At 32.5% G+C, this 21,287-nt stretch overlaps 1 long non-coding RNA gene across 1 annotated transcript in view; it reads left to right on the top strand.

Moving 5' to 3' along the window:
- The window catches only part of LOC144250841 (uncharacterized), a 76,758-nt gene that overhangs the window by 32,909 nt on the left and 22,562 nt on the right, over nucleotides 1–21,287 (top strand). Inside the window, exon 2 of the long non-coding RNA XR_013342593.1 lies at nucleotides 10,989–11,028. This is a non-coding gene — a long non-coding RNA (uncharacterized LOC144250841). The remainder of the gene's footprint in view (nucleotides 1–10,988; nucleotides 11,029–21,287) is intronic.

Genomic DNA, 21,287 nt, shown 5'->3' with positions numbered 1-21,287 from the left:
AAATAACTTTTTGATGATGTTTAGGTTAATTCTGTCTTTTTATCGTGCTCTATTAAGAGACAAATATTGAAAATATGCCCTACTTCAAAGTTAATTAGTATTAAGAAATGTAAGGCACACATACATCCTTGATAGAGTTTTTATTATCTAATCATATATTGTTTCAGATAGAATTTAGGCATTTCATTCTCTTATTCCTGAATAGTGGATTGATTCTTTAAAAAATATCCCTGCAAATATATTTCAGTCATTATTACATTCTTCTGCTTCATATATTCAGAGAGAACAGCAATCATTAAGGCTTAGTTTGATTTGGTTTTCTGTCATAAGTGTCAGGTATAAAAATATACTTTACAGCATAGCTATAAAGTGTGTCAATATGATTAAAGTAGCAGTTGTTTTTTTGCTATAAATAGTGTTCTGTAGCAGCTCAGGAGTTCTGCAAATGACATTTACCCTACTAAAGTAATAAAAAGAATAATCATGTGGTGGAAATTTACATCTCATAAGAAAAAATGTTAAATTCTAAATTAAGTTAGTGTTGAAACTTTCTATTTTCTTTTTTTCCCCATAAAAATGCATTTGATCTCACAGAGGTTGCTGTCTAAGAGATTAGTATTCAAAAAGTGCCTCTGTGCTTACTTAGCTGCCTCAGCACTTTAGTACTAAAGTTAAAAATGAAAAGTAATAAAAAGCAAATGAGATTGTTCAGTAGGTGCAGCTGGTCACCATTACCAAACCACGGTATGAGCAGCATTGTTTACACAGTATTTCTGGCAAAAGACATTTTTTATTTTTTGCAAGTGTCCTGACTATTGAATCTCTGATAATATGCTGATTCCATAAGTCATTCAGGTCTAGTATCATAGATACTACTGTTAGTAAAGCTTTCATGTTATCATAAAGTCTTAAATAGATTTAAACATAGTTTATGTAGAAAAAGACACAAAAAAGGTCATAGAGGCTTTATAATCTTTGATTACTTGTTGATGATGTTTTATTTCTACAGAGCAGAAAATTGCATATACAATGCTGATTCCACTTACATTGAGACAAGAATTACATTTAATTGGAAATCATTTCCTCTGAAATTATTTCTGACCTTAGGTCAACAGTTTCATATACTCTTCTTGCTGGAGGGCACATCTTAGTTATCTTATTAGATTACATTACCTAGATATACCTTGGAAGTCATTGAACACTTAACCCTCTTGTGCTTAAAGTATTCTGCAAATAATAGACTATAAATAAATAGAGTTATTTGTATGCTATGTAAGAAGAGTAGCAAACTGAATATAATTTGTTCTGAATATAAACTCAAAATAATAGACATCTATATCAAGATTTTCTTGAAAAGTTTTTGCATAGAATTTCTGCTTAAAATGACAATTTTGAGGAAAATGTGTAAGTCATTGTAAAATAATTAATCAAAAATTATTATAGAACACTAATGTACATCTTGAAACTGATAGGTAAGAGATGAGATAGATAGGTAGACAGACAGCCATAATAACATTTACAAACCAACAGTAGGATTTCCTTTCCAGAAAGATAGAGAAAACACACTTTTCAACATTTATGTCATTAAGTACAGTCCTAAATATTAGGTATCCTATACCAATGTAAGTAGACAATTAGGCATACTGACTAGGTAACTTACACAGGAAAGACATGAGTAAGTTCCTTAGGATCTGAGAGCCTAGCAAGACAGAAAACTTTTAATTCATTTATTTGTTTATTTTTTTACTGGGAATTGAATCAAGAGGTGTTTTTTGTTCTGTGTGTGTGTGTGTGTTTATTTGTTTGTTTTTGGTACCAATGAATAAATTCACGGGTGCTTGACCATTGAGCCACATCCCCAGCCATTCCTATTTTATTTATTCATTCATTTATTTATTTATTTTGAGACAGGGTCTCACTAAATTTGTTAGGCTCTCACTAAGTTGCTAAAGCTGTCTTTGAAGTTGTGATCCTCCTACTTCAGCTTCCTGAGATTATAAGCAAGTACCATTGAGCCCAACTCCTGGGGGCATTTTAACACTGAATCACATCCAAGCCTTTTTTATTTTATTTATCTTTATTTTGAGATAGAGTCTTACTCTATTGCTTGGGTCCTTAATAAATTCCCAAGGCTGCCCCTTTAATTTGTGATTCTCCTGGTTTAGCTTGCTAAGTACCTGAGAATACAGGCCAGGCTGAGAAAGACAACTTTCAGACTAAAACTATTAGAACACAGAGAGATATCACAGGAAAACAGTTCCCTACCCCAATCCATATCACCAACTGGTAGAGAGGCTAGATTTCCATTCTCACAATATAATGCAGAACCCAACCACTCCCTACCCTCTCTCAGGTAGTGTCAGAGTAGGCCAAGTAGGGAGCTGGAACTGTCATCCCCTAGCAGGCAATGCAAGATGTCAGGGCAAAAGTGATAAAAGGTCATCCATTTCCTGGTATTATGAAAGACTGCCGCTGCCAGTCGGCCAAACTAGCAGGTTCTGGGAAGGAGTGATGGGATATTGGAAAAAAATAAGATTCACATACACAGATCTTGAAGATAAAGCTAGGGTCAGATGGAGCACTGCTCTCTGATGGAGAAGCAGGACTAAAGAATTACACCAGCAATCTTTATTATATATGTCTCTAAATCAGGTAAAAGGCTATGCAAGCATTATTCTTTGTATTCATGAAAGTTACAGAGTTAGCAATAGTATGCAGTTATTTGCTCAGTTACATTCTAAGTTGCAACGTACAATGTTAGAAGCATTTTTCAGCTCTCAAGAAAGTCCATTGTTTAAAGTTACTAATTCCCTGGCAGATTCAGGAGCAGCAGCAAACTGGTGTAACATTGTGGTTACCTTAGCGAGGAAGTTCCTTTATTCCCAGGAGCTTCTGTGCCTGAGAATAAAGTCGAAGCTGATAAGACTCTAGCATGGAGGACATCTCCATAGCAACTGGGCATCCTATGACTTTGCACAGAAACTTTCCCAGTCACCAAGTATGCCACAGCCATGAAGTCATCAGAGACTCCAATGTCAGACACTGGTCACCCAGTCACTGTCACCGCTTTCAAAAAAAGATCATATAGAGTGACTGGATATCAACTCTCCCACATGCTATCAGCCAGGGGAAAGAAGCTGGAAACAATGAGTGGAGAAAGCTTTTAACTACAGGGAAGAAACAATTTAAACAACAATGACTTTCTCATCATAAACCATGGTGGCTAAAAGAAGAAATATACTGTTTTTCAAGAAAAAAAAACTGACATTCCAGAGTCCTGTATCAATATAAAATAATCTTTAGGAATTAAAGGGAAGTCAAGATATTTTCAGATAGGGGGAAATTATGAGAATCATTCACAAGCAAACCTACCCTGAAAGAGCGGTAAAGAAAATAACTTGGAAAATCAGAAACTAATAAAGAACAGGAAAAAAGTAAAAATATAGATAAATATAACAGGCTTTTCTTCTTTGAGTTTCCTAAATTTTGCTTGATGATAAAAAAAAATTCCTGATATGGTCTAAATGTATTTAGCTGAAATATTTAAAACAAATATAAACAAAGAAGGACAAAATAAATGAAAACAAAGATTTCTACGCTTTAAACTCTAAAATGATGACACTAATAGAATCTAATATGACATAATGCAATGTATTTACTACACACAGAATCTGACATAATGTAATATTTAAAGCAACCATTAGATAAAATAAAAGGTCTTCTCTAAATAAATCAAAATAGAACTCTAAAAAACGTTGAAGGATACTGTAGGAAGACAGGGAAAAGTAAACAGAGGGACTCCACCACCCCAGTACATACACACACACACACACACACACATACACATACACACACACACATGAACCCATGAAAAAAATTACAAAGGCAGACTTAAGTCCTAACATACCGATAATTATATTAAATGTAAACAAACTTAATATACCAATGAGAAGAGAGGGTCCTCAAAATGGACTTAAAACTCGACACATGTGTATACTGCTTACAAGACACTCATTATAAATATAAGAATACAGGCAAGTTAAAAATATATGGATAAAATATATCATTGAAACATTAGCAAAAAGAAAGTGGGCATGGCTATAGTGGTGTTCTTTTTTAGAACAAAGTGCCAGATACAATGAGAAATTATATAATTAGTAAATTCCACATTTATGTATATCTATAAAAATAATTTTTAAAAAAAAAACTATAAGTAGAAGGAAGGCCAATAGAGTAGAGAAAGGGGACTAGAGATAAGGGAGAATGAAGTGGAGTAAATTGTATTCCTGCTTAAAAGGGCATATCAGAATAAACCCCAAATATCATGTATAACTGTAATGCACTAATAAAAACATAAAAAAGCTTTTCACACCAAAAATACATTTCCATCTGACATGTGTACCTGTCAAACATCTGAGCTGCGAAACATAAGAAAAAGGAAAAAAGAAAGAAAGAAAGAAACAGCTGGAACTGAAAGCATAGATTTTAAAAATCCATAATTAAAGTAGATTTTGACACTTATTCTCAAGAATTAAATTAAGAATTAGATATGATATAGGAGAAAACAACTTTGTGCTTGACTGCCTTTTGCTACTGTTGAAGATATATATATATATATATATATATATATATATATATATATATATAATAATTGTGGAGAATCCTCTTGTCTAATGATGGGAATTCCTTTTGACATACATGGGAAATCCACAAAAGATTTTGAGAATTTTATATTAGGAGCAGCATTACTTGTAATGAAAGGAAAAGCAGAATAGAAATAGGAATAAATGAGAAAAAGGGAAGCCCTGGGCTCAATCTCCACCATCACAAAACAAAAATGAATACAGTAAACTTACTTAACAAATGTAGTTACCTTTGTCACCTTTCAAGCAAAAAGGGGTGTCACTCAGATGGCAAAGTTAAATGTCTAAAGATAGAATTATGAGCCAAAGGAGCAGCTGTGTGATTTAGAAGTTGTTATTCTTAGATCTTAAAATCTAATATATTTTTTCTTCCTTGATTTCACAATTATAGTAACACCTGTATTTATATTGTGTTGTTCCATTTGGCACGAGATAGTAGAATGCTGTAAACCTTACCTACTGCTATGGTTTGCATGAGTGTCTCCCAAAGGTCCATGTATTAAATGCAGGGCCTTGTAGGAGGTCCTTAGGTTCCTAGAGGCATACCTTCAGGGAGATTAGGGGCTCTTATGTTTTCCTATTTCCCTGGGCTCCCTGGTTCTTGATGTAAGTGGTTTTACTGTGCCATACACTTTCCATTTTTATCCAGCATTTTCACAGAGGACCAAAGCAATGGAGCTGCCTGATCTTGGACTGTGTTAGTCAGCCTTGCATTGCTATGACAAAATACTGACAATAACAAAGGGAAAAAAAGGACGATTTATTCTGGCTCATAAATCATAAGATTTCAGCCAGGTGAGGTGGTACACACCTGTAATCCCAGTGGCTCAGGAGGCTGAGACAGGAGAATCATGAATTCTAAGCCAGCCTCAACAATGGCAAAGCACTAAGCAACTCAGTGTGACCCTGTCTCTAAATAAAATACACAATAGGGCTGGGGATGTAGCTCATTGACAGAGTGCCCCTAAATTCAATCCCTGGAATCAAAATAAAATAAAATAAAATCATATGGTTTCAGTCCATGGTCATCTGGCTCCATTATCTTGGGTCTGAGGCAAGGCAAAATATCATAGCAGATAGGTGTGGCAGAAAAAAAGGTGCAGAGTTTATGTCCGCCTGGAAGAAAGAGGTGGTGGGGAGGGACTGGAACAAGAAATAGTCCCCAAGAGCATGCCTCCAAGGACCCAATTCTTTGATCAAGTCCCCTCACCTCCATCTTCCAATAAAGCCATCAATCCTTAATCCAATTTATGGATTAATGAGGTCAGAGCCATTATGATCCAATTACTTCCAAAATTCCCACCTCTGAATATTGCTATTTTGGGGACCAAGACTTCAACACATGAGTCTTTGGGAACATTCCTGAGACAAATCATAACAGATTAGAACCTCTAAAACACTGAGACAAATTGAAGCTTTTCCTCTGTATAAGTTAATTATCTAGGTATTTCATTATCCTGAAAAAAATAAAAAGATGACTAGTATACCTGCCATTGTTTGGAAGCAGACAACACACTTTCTAGCTTCATAATTTCACAGAGAGAGAAATTTTTCTCAAAGGTGAATTATAATCAGAACCTCACTCATACCTAATTTTGAGTAACTGAGATAAGAGAGGAAGATTTTATTTACATAAAGGCTAATTCCGAGGTTTGAACAAGAGGTTTGAGTAAGCTGGCCTGAGGTGACACAGCCATAAGTCAAGGAATGCCCACAGCATTACAAATTGGAGAAAAACAAGAAACAAATTCTCCACATCAGGTCCCAAAGGGAATGTGACTCCGCTCACACCATAATTTCAGTCCAGTGAAACTGATTCCAGACTTCTGCTTTCCAAAACTGTGAGAGAATACATTTCTGTTGTTTCAAGCCACCAAATTTGTGGTAGTGTGTTAGAAAAGACATAAGAAACAAACACAGATATCATCAACTACCAAACATAATTGTTATTGATAGAACATCCCACCCCAAAACAGATAAAGCATTCTTTCCAAGCATGCACAAGACATGAAAGTATACCATATCCTAAGACAAACTTCAATACATTTACAAAAATGTGAACCACAGGGTACATCATCATTCACCAGAGAATTAAAACAGACATCAATAACACAAAGGTAATGAGGACTGGCACGTCAGTGGTAGTTTATTTGCCTAGTATATATGAGGTCCTGGGTTTACTTCCAAGCTCTGCAATAACAACACAACAACAACAACAAATGATGAGAAAATTTCCAAACACTTGAAAACTAAGCAATGTACATCTGAGTCATTCATGAGACATCAGGGAATTCTCATGAGAAAAAAAAATTGAGATAATTAAAAAAATACAAAAATGGAGAATGGATGGGGAGATTTAAAGTATGCATGAATAAAGCATATAAATCATAAGCCAATAATCTAAGCTTTTACCTCAGGAGCCTAAACAAAGTACATAAACTCAAAGCAAGTAGAAAGAAGGAAACAATGAAGTTGAATGTAGAAATCACAAAATTTAAAATAGGAACTATATTAAAAAGTGCTGTTTCTTTAAAATTCAATAAAATTTTAGGCAGATCTCCAAAAACAACAAAGAAAAAAAAAGGAAAAAGACATAAAGTAATATTAGGAGAACTAAAAGAGATCTCAAAATTATACTAGATGAATACTATGAAAAATTCTTCATGCAAAAATTTGGCAACTTATATGAATTGAAGTGAGTGGTTGACAAAACAGCTTACCACAAATACATCCAAATATGTAGATTACTCAGATTGTTCCAAACCTAGTAAAGAAAATAAATTTATAGTTAGGAAAACTTCCATATAAAATTAATAAAAACAAAAATCTCCAGTCCAGATGACTTAGCAAAAGAAATCTTAACCAAGCTGGCTAGGATACATAGTAACTGAATCATTCACACATCTCCTGTAAGAAAGTAAACTACTACAACATTCAAGAAACAATTTAATGATTCCTCATAAAGCTAAGCACATAATTTATTATAAACAAGACAATGTACTCTGAGACATTTATCCTACAGAAAGGAAATTAATTCACATGAAAAACATGAGTATGATGCCTATAGTTGCTTTAGTTTTAACAATGTGCCAGAGAGAAAGTACTCCAATGGATGAATGGTTGAAGAAACTATGGTACTTTTATATAATGAATGGAATCCTATTTTTCATAATAAAAATAAATTAACTATTGACACATATGACAACATGGAATGATCTCCAGAAAGTTATGCAGTGGGGTTGGGGATTCAGCTCAGAGGAAGAGTGTTTGCCTAGCAGGAGCAAGCACTGAATTCAATGCTTAGCACTATAAAAATAGACAAAGGTACCAAAAACATACAGTGGAGAAAAGAGCCTCTTTAACAAGTGGTGCTGGGAAAACTGGAATTCCAAATGTAGCAAAATGAAATTAAAGTTCTTTCTCTCACCCTGCACAAAACTCAACTCAAAATAGACTTAGGAACTAGAACAGAGACCTTGTGCCTAATAGAAGAAAATGTAGGCCCAAATCTCCACCATATCAGTTTAGGAACTGACTTCCTTAACAAGACTCCTAACGCACAGGAAGTAAGATCAATAATCAATAAATGGGATGAAATCAAACTAAAAACCTTCTTCACAGCAAAAGAAATAATCAGTAAAGTGAAGAGAGATCCTACAGAATGGTAGAAAATCTTTACCACATGCACCTCAGATAGAGAGCATTAATCTCCAGGATATAAAAGGACTCAAAAAACTTAACACCAAAAAAAAAAATAAAAAAATCCCCAAGTAACCCAATCAATAAACGGGCTAAAGAACTGAACAGATACTTCAATCCCCAAGTAACCCAATCAATAAATGGGCTAAAGAACTGAACAGATACTTCACAGAAGAAATACAATCAATCAATCAACAAATATATGAAAAATTTTTTAACATCTTTAGCAATTATAGAAATGCAAATCAAAAGTAAGATTTTATCTCACTCCAGTTGGAATGGCAATGATCAAGAATACAAGCAACAATAAATGTTGGCGAGAATGTGGAAAAAGGTACACTCATACTTTGCTGGTTTGACTACAAATTTATGCAACCGCTATGGAAAGCAGTGTAAAGATTCCTCAGAAAACTTGGAATAGAACCACCATTTTATCCAGCTGTCCCACTCCTAGATTTATATACAAAGGACTAAAAATCAGCATATGCCAGTGACAGCCACATTAATGTTCATAGAAGTTAAATTTACAGTAACTAAACTATGGAACCAACCTAAGTGCCTGTCAAAAGATGAATGAATAAAGAAATTATATTGCATATTGTATTGTGCATATAAACAACAGAATATTACTCAGCATTAAAGAAGAATGAAATTAATGCATCTGCTGGTAAATGGATGGAGCTAGAGAGTATCATGCCAATCGAAACAAGTCAATCACAAAGAACCAAAGGCCAAATATTTTCTCTTATATTTGAATGCTAATTCACAATAAGGTGGTGAGGGCTAGGGAAGAATAAAGGTACTTTTCTTTAAACAGATGAGAGGGAAGAGAGGGGAGAGGATATGGGGTAGGAAGTATAATAGAATGTATTGGACATTATGACCCTATATAATTACATGACCAGTGTAATCCTACAGCATGTACAACCAGAAGAATGAGAAGTTATACTCTATTTAAATATTATGTGTCAAAATGCATTCTTTTGTCACATATAACTTATTAAACAAAACTTTAAAAAGTGAGGAATGAAAGAAACTTATGCTCTTCTAGAAGAGTAAATCAACAAGATTACATACTATATGATTTGATTTAAATGTTTACAAATGAGTTTTGAAATGATGACATTATAGACAGACAGACAATATTATAGAAATGCCAAGAGCTAGGAAGTAGGGGCAGGAGGGAACTGGATGTGGCTATCAAAGAGCAGTGTAAGAGATCCTGTGAGATAATTTTTTTCTATCAACATCAGTCAATATCATTCTTCATTATCAAAATCCTGTTCATGATATTGATATTGACTGCATTTGTATCAATATTCTGTTTCTGATAGTGTGGAATTTTACAAAAGGGTACCATTGTGGTAGACTGATTAAAGGGTATACCAGACGTCAAACCTCATTGTATTATTTCTTTTTCTTTTGGAAAGAGGGATATAATCCAGGGGCATCAACCACTGAGCTACATCCCTAGCACTTTTTTTATTATTATTTTTTAGTTTGAGTCAGGGTCTTGCTAAATTGCTTAGGGCCTCACTAAATTGCTGAGGCTGGCTTTGAACTTGTAATTCTTCTGCCTCAGACTCCTGAGCTGCTGGCATGTGCTACTACACCTGGCTAATTGTATTATTTCTTACAATTGCATGCCTATCCATTAACTGTCTTGAAATTGAAAGTTTTTAATTTAAATTTTAAAACATTTTTTTAATATTTTAAAATATTTATAGATGTCGAAAGGTCTGAAATTATGCCTTGAAACACCAATCTTTGTTATGAAGTTGTTGAAGTTTTTGAGATCTTTTGATTATTTGAAGAAAATATTTGGGGTGAAGTTAATTCAAAATTTATTTTGTCACCTGCATGATGTTTTGTTGAAGATCTATTTATCTATAAATGTTTGTAACTGCTAGTCAAAAGTTTAAGCCATATAATTATCAGAGCAAAAATAAAGCTAACCAAATATTGGAGGAGATGCAGATGTTATCAACTTGAGGACTGTAGATAAAATATTTTATATTTGCATATAAAAGTACTTTTGATAAATTTTACTTAAAATTATTATGAAGGCTAAAAGGCAAGACTTAGAAGTATATTTGTGACTGAATACCCTTTTTGGAATCAATAAAAACATCAAAGAGAGTTACCACTCCAGGGGTATTATGTTCATGTTTTCAAAGGGGCATGAGACTTCTGGGACCCTGGAAATATTTCTGGGTTGTAAAACTGGAGAGTCTAGTTTCATTTATCTCCTCTATTATATGGCCCCAAAGAGATTTATTTACATTCCAAAACATAAAAATCTTTTTCTCATTATACTTCTAAAGAGACTCAGAAGGGAAACTGGGCACATAGGAGCTGCCTTCCAACCTTATGAACACACAGTCCATTTAGGAATAATACCTTACCTATATACAAAGTTGGTATTAAATGTACATAGTTCTCATCACATGAACCAGGGAGGGGAAAATTATGGTACAGAAAACCTCGCCAGTATTTTCTTTTTTTGGTAGTGGGGGTTTAATCCAGGAGTGCTTTACCAATGAACTCCATCCCTCTAACCCCAGTCCTTTTTATTGTTTTAATTTTGACACAAGGTCTTCCTAAGATGCTTAGGCTATCCTCAAACTTATCATCCTCTTTCCTCAGCTTCCTGAGTTTCTGGAGCAGTCCTCTGGCAATATTTGTAGTGAGTAATTCATGATCTGCTTTATTTCAAAATCTTTTGCTAGCATTTGGGATAATATTAATATACATAGATATTTTCAAAGCTTAAATCAGCATCTGTTTGAAGTTATTACATTTTACATTGGATTTTATGTTTTACATCTGACTCAATTTTATAGAACTACAGCATAAAAAGAATTATGAAATTCCATCAAATTTTCCTAATTTAAAGAAAATAAAACAACTACAAAAATATCTATAGACACAATTACACAACTTTTGAGTTAAAAGAATGGTTTTTATTTTATTTTTTTAATTAAAGAAAGAATTTTTTACCTAAAGAAAGAATTTCTTTTACATAAAACATTGAATAATATGATAGGAAAATATAAAAAATATTCAGGGAAAGTTTTTAAATTGGGTAGAGGAGCAGCAATGCATAGAAATTTAACAAGGTACAGGCATTCAACAAAGCATTGAAACAACATTTTACATGTTTTTGCTTCAATTACAAGAATATAAATATTCTTTGCTTGAACAAACTGTAGTCAGACTCCTGAACTTTCTCCTAGGCTATGCACCTAATAGAATTTAACAAGAGCCCTGCTAAGTAAGGTCAGCAATAATTCCCTATTCTTGGACATGCACCATTCCACAGCTTATTTCTGATCATCCTGACTTACCTTTATCAAAAATTGACTGTGAAGTCAATGGAATCAGAATTCCCTTTTACCCTTGATACTTCCACTTTGTGATTAATCTATTCACTATCTCCACAGAGCTCCTTGGTTATAAATTCTCCCTTGCCTGTGCCTTCCGAATTCAAAAGTAGAGCCCAAATCTCTGTCCCACCAGAATCCCATTGCAGTAGTCCAGAACCTGTTGAGATGCTCTGGCTTTACCATGCTTTAGCAAGTGTCATTGAATGCTTTTTTTCCCACACAAATTAGAAAATCTCAGAGGAATAATAATGAATGTTTTAGTATTCATTTTCCAATAAAAAGTTCTGTTAAGACTGAACTATGAAGGCAGAACTATCAGATATCCATTATTGAATTCCTGATAAATATACATGAAAAATAAGTAGTTTATGGCAAGAAAACTTGATTTACATATCTTATATATTAGAAGTAGAGAAGGCAAGTACATATTCAAGTGAAGGCATATTCTAGGTGAAAAGTTAAAGAGAAGTCCATAGGACCACTTTTACTTCTAACCAATTATAATCCAATAACAAATTCATGGGGTCCTAAGAATGCCAGAGATTTAAGGGCTATATATAAAGGAAAATTTTTAATATTGCCATTAAAACGTCCTTGGAAGAAATATGATACTGAAAGAGTAACCATGATGTTGATCCTTAATCAAACCTGAAAAGAACACACAAATGTTAACATAGTCCTGGAATGGAGTCTAACATGTACAAAAGGGAAGCCTGTACAAATTTGTCAATATTGTTTATACAAAACAAACCTTTTGGTAATTTGCAAAAAAAAAAATATTCACTTGAGGTACTTACAGAATTCACTTGTGATTATGCTCTATTATAATGAAAAAATAAGACGAAAATCACCAAAGAGAAGAGGTATCTGGCCTGAGTTAAGGAGATTCCAAGCAAGAAGTTTCCAATTGTTTTCTCTCCATGGAGTCATAAATGATATTAACTCCTCCTCATAAGTTGTGTCACAATATGTACATAGTTTTAGCAACAATGGAAATCTCACCAAAGGCATGAAGTCCAGAATCTTTAGGGAAGCTCTATCATACAGACATGGCTGGCTCCCACACAGATGACTTTGTTCTCCAGGTCCTCCATTTGTTTCCTGATACCACACAACCCAAGGCCTCTACCAAAAATTATACTTATTTTATGTGGTGGTCCCAAGGCCACCATGTAAGCAAATACTTTTATCATTCAGGACATTCCAAAACATTATTGATTGCTCCCTAGGAGCTGAGGACAAAGGTAGACCTAATTCTGGGCAAGGTTAATTTCTTTACTACATAATGCATGTACATTTTAGGTTGGGGGGGTAAAATATCTACAAAAGTTTTCAATCATAGAGCATTCATATTCTGCCTTTGATTTGCAAAAAATTTAGGTCAAATGTTATTAATAATCTTCTTTAATTGAAAAGATGTGTAAGGCTTTTCTGTCAAATTGAGATCATGAATGTAATTCATCTATTGGTACACAAATAATCCTCATCAACCTAACTCACATGTTTAATTCAATAAATTCTTGCCCAGAAAATACACGTGTAGACCAATACATAGCTTTATAATTTGCTTCAGCAAATTTCTGAAAACTAATTTATCCAGAAAACAGTTTTCTCATTTGGGCAATATCTGTCTTATTGAGCAATAAATTGCATACTTCAAAAGAAAAAAACTGCTGACTTTTCAAAAAATACCATTTTCATATTGTGCTCACGAATTATAAATTTATAATGTAAACTAAAGTATGCATTTGAAGTATACCTTACAGTGAGAAAAAAAGAAAAATCTCAAGCATCCAATGATACATATGATTAGTATGAGAATGCTTCCAGAGAAATTCGGATTACAAGATATTTTTTTCAAAAAATTCTATTTTGAGGTCATGAAAAATATGCAGAAAAACTTAAATCTCTCTTTTAAATTGTTTCCAAATATTCTGAACATAATAGTTCTTATGCTAACATGTCTATCTTACATACTATACCTTCTGACTAATCACCTAATCTGCTGATCACCCAGAAGAAACTCCACTGCTCAATTGGCTCTTACAATTCACTCAGAATACAAAGAGTTCATTACATCTGTTTTTTTAAACCCTAATCTTGGTAAGAGATCAGAGGTATTGTAAACAATGTCCCCAAATCTAGAAAAATGGAAATTTATAGAAAAAGTATAATTCTAGGAATATAATTTAATAATATGAAATGCAAACAATGGATAGAAAACACAAAGCGGGAAGATGATAAGACAGATTTAAGAGAACTTGTTCTGTATAGGGAATTAGATTGGTTTCAAAAAGCTAGAAAATATTCTTTAGAACCTCTAATTTCTTTACTGTGAAATGTTTTATATTTAATTATAGCCCCACAAGCAAAGATAAGATAATTTCTTTGAACACTTAAGGAATTTTTTTTTCTTTAATTCCTTTATGCAATAATCAGGTACAAATCCAAAACAGATCTCTTTAGTCTTTCTCTTCATGTTTAGTTGCAAGCCATGAGTCAGAAATAGAACTGAAAACACAGAAAAACAAATATGGAATGGGAACTAGTTGCCACATCTCCAACTAATTTCTGTGTATTTTGAAAGAGTTTAGAATAAAAGCAGCATAAGATTCAGGAAAAATTGATACCGATTGCCTTACAACCAAATCATCTAGGTCCCTAAGTACCAGGCAAGAGAGCCTTTTGAAAAACAAACAAATAAACAAACAAAAAACACCCTTGCAGAAGTTACAAGTAGAAAACAGCATCAAACAATTGTGCTGTGTTCACTAAGAAACCCAAAGAGGAATCAAATTCAGCTGCTCACAAACAAAGGTGCTTTCCGTAAGAATTCGTATGGCTTTTGGATGGATAGAAGCATGCAATATTAACCTTAAATACCTGACAGTCTTAACTTAAACTCTGTTAAGTGTCTGTTCCTAGTAACCTAGAGATACTCTCCATGGCCCAGCCTATAATCTTACATATGGTGTTCTTTACAACAGACAAGTAAATATCCACATTTCTTTTTCTAGAATACATAGCAATATATCAGGAGATTATGCTTCAGAAGCTTAGTAACTGATACTTTCTCCAACACTTAGCCAGGAATGTAAGGTACCAGATTTTCCTAAAATTCTATTCTAATTCAAACATGCAAATGACCTCTGGATACATACTCAATTTGATGTGAGTTCTAAGACAGATTGTAATCATCTGTCTGCTATTTTAACTAAGACAAAATTTTAAGCTTCAAGTTTTTGTTTTAATATTATCAAAGAAAATTAATCTACTATGAAGTAATTCTTATACCATTTTTCTCTTCACACATTTCTGTAGAATTCTACTACTACCAAAAGAAGTAAAAACTCATAAGTGCCCTAGCATCTTTTCTAACATACAATCCATATTTCAAGTACATTTATTAAAAATTCATTGTCTAGTATATTTCTATTTTTGCCTTAGATTTGAGGAAATCACAATTTATGACAGCATCAAGAAAACATCAGCCCATGACAGAATAGACCTTAACTTATCCCTAGGATATGGCTCTTTACCAAAACAGACTTTTCAGATTCCAGCATCATGGGGTATTGCTGCATTTCTAGAAATAAAGAGCTAAAATATTTATTATAGCAGCAATGTTGGGGGGTTAGTCCATAATTTGAGCTGTTATGGAAACCATGAAGTTTCTTGATCTCAGCAGATTCACTAAGATTAAAGATATTTAAGTGTTGTGTTGTCCATATCTATAAAGCTAAAGGACTACACAATAAGGAATAAGAGAGAGGGCTTCCTTGCCTGATAATTGTGCCAGACAGGCAGCATTTAGTAATATTTTATCATTCAATACTGGAAATTTCCCCTTAGAGAGTTTCAAAGAACTAGTTATGGAGTGTCTTCAATTTTCTCTAGAATCTAGGAATTTGGGAAATTATGGTTCTCAATATCTCTGTGGCACTTTTAAGATAACTTTGATAACACAAGAGGGCATCAAATAAAATATTACAAAAAAAGAATTTACAACTAATTATGTACCATGAGTGAAATGAATTGACACTATATTCAATCAACATCAATGGACAAAATTGGAGGGGATATCTCTCATATATGTCACATATATCACAAGATAATCTTAGAAAAGTATAAAAGTAAGTCAACCATCTTGTTGAGAATATAGGAAGGGGTTTTCAAAGTCATGTAAACAATGAAGACATGTTATAATCCCTTCACCTAAAAGGTTAGGAAAAGAAGAGAGAGCCACTACCATTTTAAATTTGTGCAAGCAATCATACACAATTAAGCCTACTTAACCAATCATATTTTCTTTGTATCTTCTGATTTTCAAGAATTATCGATACTCATAAGAAAACTTATGAGGGGGTATTCTCTGAAGTATTTTATTTCTCCCCCAATTTTGAACTCTACATTAATTCAGGATAATAAAATAAAGTACTGAAAGGACTCATGAAATATTCTCAACCTCATGCAATTACAACCTTTCTTTCCTTAGGATCCTTCCAAGTAGACTTCACATCCTTGAAAAACTGAATATTTCATTCTTTTGGAAAAGACAAAAAAAAATGTGCTGTGTTTAAAGTAGAAGAGACTTTAACATATGTGTTTAACCACTGGCATAGTAGTTACTCAACAGGAAGTAGGGTCCTGTGTTCCCAACCCTCAGCTGAGAACACAACACTAGTTTTCACTCTTGTGATGTATATTAATCCTAGTGAGAAATCAAGCTATAGATTCTTAAATGTGTCTCAAAAACAGAGGACTTAGAAAGAAAGAGAACCAAGTACACATTATAAGAGCATGCTGATGACAATGTGAGGCACACAGCTTCCACCTAAGGAACTTTTTCTTTCTCCATTATTTTTGTTTGTGACTGTTTTGGTTTTGATTCTCTGCTGTTTATTTTTTAGTAGAGTCATTCTAGTCTGCCTGCTTTAGTGCCCACTTTCTGACATTTAAAGGTGGAAATTTTCTTTTATTATAACTTTATTTTCCTGTTCCTAAAGGTGTCAATATTTATACTATGGTGCAATAGAAGAAGCTGGATTAAAATGGTCCATTTAATAGTGGAATTCTCAGAACTACACCGGTTTTCTGATATGCTCACTTTCCTCTTTGGGGACTGCCATTAATCTCTATACTGTTGTCAAAATATATATCTATTTTTGTATAAATTCTTCAATTTTTTTGTATATTTTTAGCCCAGATTCCCTTTATTTTCTTGAATAAAATAATCATAATTATTTTAAAGCACATAGTTTATAACAACCATATTGGAGTTACCTGGATATTTTTTACTCTTTTTTTTACATTATTTACAATAGTTTTTCTCTATTTTCTATATCTTCATATGTTTTTTTGGTTTACCTTTTCTTTTATTTTTTTTATAATATCCTTACAGATATCTGAATGATTTAATGCATACATTTCTTGAATAAGATAGGTACTACTAAAGCTTATTGAATAAATCTGCCATATTTATCTTTAAAAATTCAAAATATGCACATACTTTTAAAAAGGAAATAAATAATCCAAACTGAGATGTTTATACTTCAATTGCTAAGAACTTTCATACTGTTTGGGTATACACTTTATTTTATTTGAATACTTATATCTTTTAACATCTAAAAAGGCTGAAAAAATACATATGAAGTCACATATACACTTTGCCCAGATTCAACAAATTATAACATGCCCCTTAATATTTAACAGGCATATTTACTAAACCAAAGTGATTTGTTTAACAATGCCATTGTTATTATGGCTAGACAATGCAACATGCCACACTATTTTTTGCTGTAGTATATATTGCTATTCATCATATTTTACTACAGTGTCCTGTATAAGATTGTGTTTGTTTGATAAAAGAATCCAGGAAGAACAAAAGCTTGCTAGTGTTTGCTATGCTCACTTATTCTTCTTTAATCTGAAAACTTTCCCCAATTATTTTTTTATCCTTATTAGAATTTTCAGCATCAGTTATTTCTATTTGTGATTTTTCTTGTCTGCCTTTCTTTCTCATTATTTGTTTCAGGCTATGTATTTTGGCTACAATAATATAAAATTGATAATTCTTCTCAGACATGTTTAGGCACATTACACATATTTGTCCATTACTAGTTTTGTTATTTTTGATCATTAAGTATTTTCCAGTCTCTCTACTTAATAGTCACTCTAGTGTCTTTTGATATTATTAAGTAATTTGTGTGGAAGCAATCAAGATGAGGGAGATGATGTACATGCTCCATTCCTGGTAATTCTGAATCTCTAATGTGCATTAAAAACAGATTAAATTGATTCCATTGTAATTCTTAGAAATTTTCTAATCAGTGGTCAAAATACTAAAATTAGGCATAGTTTAAAAGTGTTATGTTATTTAACTTCAAAGGAAAAGTAGCTCAATTATTTAAAGAATAAAGTGATAAACTGTGACTTCCCAGTTTGTTCAATACATGATAGTTATTTTCAAGCTCCATATTGTGCAGCATAAATATATGTTTGAGAATTTAATGCAGTTTTTGAATATCAACCATACTTTATAACTTGTCACATATTTTACTCATATTTTAACAGTAGTATTATGACTTACATGCTTGGTAACAATAGTAACAATAAAAAAGACTAGTACTTCACTATCTGTGAAATAATTTGTTATAGGTAGCCATGTACTTTTAACACTGCCTTATGATGTGCAATGGTATTACTTCAAATTTAGAGCAGTTACATTTTTGTGTGAACATACTAGAAGTGCTCTAGATGAAAAGTAAATAAAATTCTGCCATTTATCTCATTAGAAATGCAGTTATTGATGATTTATGCTCAAATTTTAACTCAATTAAAAAATTTAAACTTAAAGTGAACCTGTGATAAAAAATTCAAGCTCAAGGAGAGAGACTATTTAAAGACTAGGTCAACTAAAAGAGACAGCAAGATAAGAAAATCTCAAGTTTGAGGTTCTCAAAATAATATAAAGATTAATTTTTGCACTCCATCACTTCAGATCTGTCTACACTTTTGTCAATTTAGTAAATGACAGAAATTATAATATAAATCATTATCACTGAGTTTTGATTAAAATGTTCAAGCACACAAAAAGGGGCCTTAAAACAATTAATTTGCATGTTTTAAATGAATAACTGCTCTATTGATAGCTTCTTCCTAGAAAAACAATTTTAAGACACCAAACAGCAAGTTTTAGGTTAATCTAGCATTTCAGAGATAATAGATACATTTACAAAGTTTTATTGCAGAAAATAATATTTCTTCTTTTACATTTCTTGTGATATTATTAAACCTGCCTTCTGTATCACAAATTTGGTTTTCTGAAGCAGTATCTTTGGTATATTAATGTCCTTCATTACTTATAAGAATCATTCACATGCAGAAATTGCTATTACTAATAGTTTCATCTCTTGCTCAACTAAAGCTTATAGAATCAGACAGTACACAAATAATATATTTTCTTAGAGAAAATCTTATAAATATATTATATATTATAATATGTAATAAGATACATGCAATGTATTATTAATTATTAATACATGCATATACATTATTAATTATATGGTATGTAATATATATGTAAACATATGGTAAAGTTAATTTATGCATTAAAGAATATGTATATTTTAGATGATATGTGATCAACATGCAGTAGAAATCTTAGACTGTGTTGCTCGAAACTCAAGACTCTGAGTCAAAGCCTTTGTGCTACATTATGTGCTACATTATGAAAATGGAAAATCCCAGGAAACAAGAGTAAGGCTGATAAGGAGGAAAGGTTTATATGAGCAAGTGTTATTGATTTTTCCCCCCACTAAATGCTCCATTCAGTGGAATCTTCTAATAAACTAAATAGTCTTTTTCAATTCAGCCCATCCATCAGAAAATGTAGAATTTATGCACAGGATTTTATTGCTCATTGTTTAAAAATTTGCACTATAGTTTATTAATTCTCTAGCATTTGGGGGAGGTCTTATGAAATTGTAAGGACTCATAGTTAACAGGAGCCGACATCTAAATTAATTTTAAAAATGGAAGGCAGTAAGATATAGAATAGTTCATAAGAAATGTTTGATGCCATAGGCAAAATTAATAAATAAGAAACAATATGTGTCTCAGTGCATTTATTGAATGACCCGAGGAAAAGGATTAATAGAACTTTTCCTAATTTCTATCAAGTTGGGGACTTAGAATGAACTACTACCACCACTTCCTACCAAGTCACCTTGATAATTTTAAGGAGAATTTTGGATCTTACAAACTTAAACAATAGGATTGAGCCTTGGAGCAAATTCTCATCTTTCACTAATATATTTGTGTTGGAAAAGGCTATAATCTAGTCAATAAGCTGCTTATTATGACAGGTAGAACAAAGGTCAGACAAAATGTCCTTAAATTATCTTTTACATCCTCTCTTCTTTCTTTGGAACAATTGTTGCCTCCCAGTTCATTGCAGAACTTGTCCTCTAGAGCCCAAACTGAGGATTCATATGCAAAAAATATAAGAGTAAAGTTCCACTTGAGTGAAATATATTGTTTGATCATCCTTCTATTTTCTTTTCCTCAACTATCCCATACCAAATTCTAAAGGCTGATGAAACACACTAAATGACTCTCCAATGATTACTAACAATGAGTTTATAGGTGATCCCAGGAAGCTATGAGCCAATGCAAAGAAGAGCCAGGGAACATCTAAAGACTAAGAATGAAGGGAAACAATTTCTAACTGAAATCAGTTCTTATTACAAAGATAGTTTAATTTAGAAAGTGTAGGTTAAAAATAAATTGCCCAAAGGAATTTTGATACATAGCATTCTCAGTAATACAGAACAGTTGAGAACAACAGAATGATTCAATATTTAATGATGAGAAAAACCCTACCTTAAAATGCATATCTTAATATATGACTAAGAGCTGTGATACATTAAATAACTCTCCCAAAGTCATATTACTGGCAAAAGCATGAGATATTGCTAGGAGCTAGATATATTCTCACCTCATAATTAACTTGGATTGAAGCTGAGAGGATTGAAGCTCCAACCCCCTCGGAAAAAAATTGAAACATAATCATTTTATATTAGATTATTAGCCAAAGTAATACTTTCTATATAACTAATACAGTCTATTACAAAGATTGACCCTTCAGCTATAATGCATGAAGTATTGAAAGAAATTCTTTTTAACCCCTGATAAAATATTATATTAAGTAATGATACCTACTTTTGCATTTTCAAGTTACTATCTCAAAAGGATTATTTTCTTAGGATGTGAAATTTATTTTATAACAAAAATGAGTACAGTTTCATATTTTGATATTATTGATTAAAAACAAAGACAGGAGATGAAAAACAAGGTAAAAGAGGGGAGGAAGGAGAGAAAGGAGAAGAGAAGGGATTGTACAACACATATTCAATTTACTAAAATGATCTTGAGTTAAAATGGCTTTTTATATTAATACTTCTCATGATACTTTTATTGATCAAAAAATTTTAAAGGGCAAAAGTACTGATTTAAACAAGTGAACTTTAATGACTACATGTCATAACAAAAGGGATTT

Source organism: Urocitellus parryii, chromosome 2, assembly GCF_045843805.1.
Source record: "Urocitellus parryii isolate mUroPar1 chromosome 2, mUroPar1.hap1, whole genome shotgun sequence".
In the NCBI taxonomy this organism is placed as follows: Eukaryota; Metazoa; Chordata; class Mammalia; order Rodentia; family Sciuridae; genus Urocitellus; species Urocitellus parryii.
Note: the sequence above shows the minus strand (reverse complement) of the source record. Positions and strands in the feature narration are given on the sequence as shown.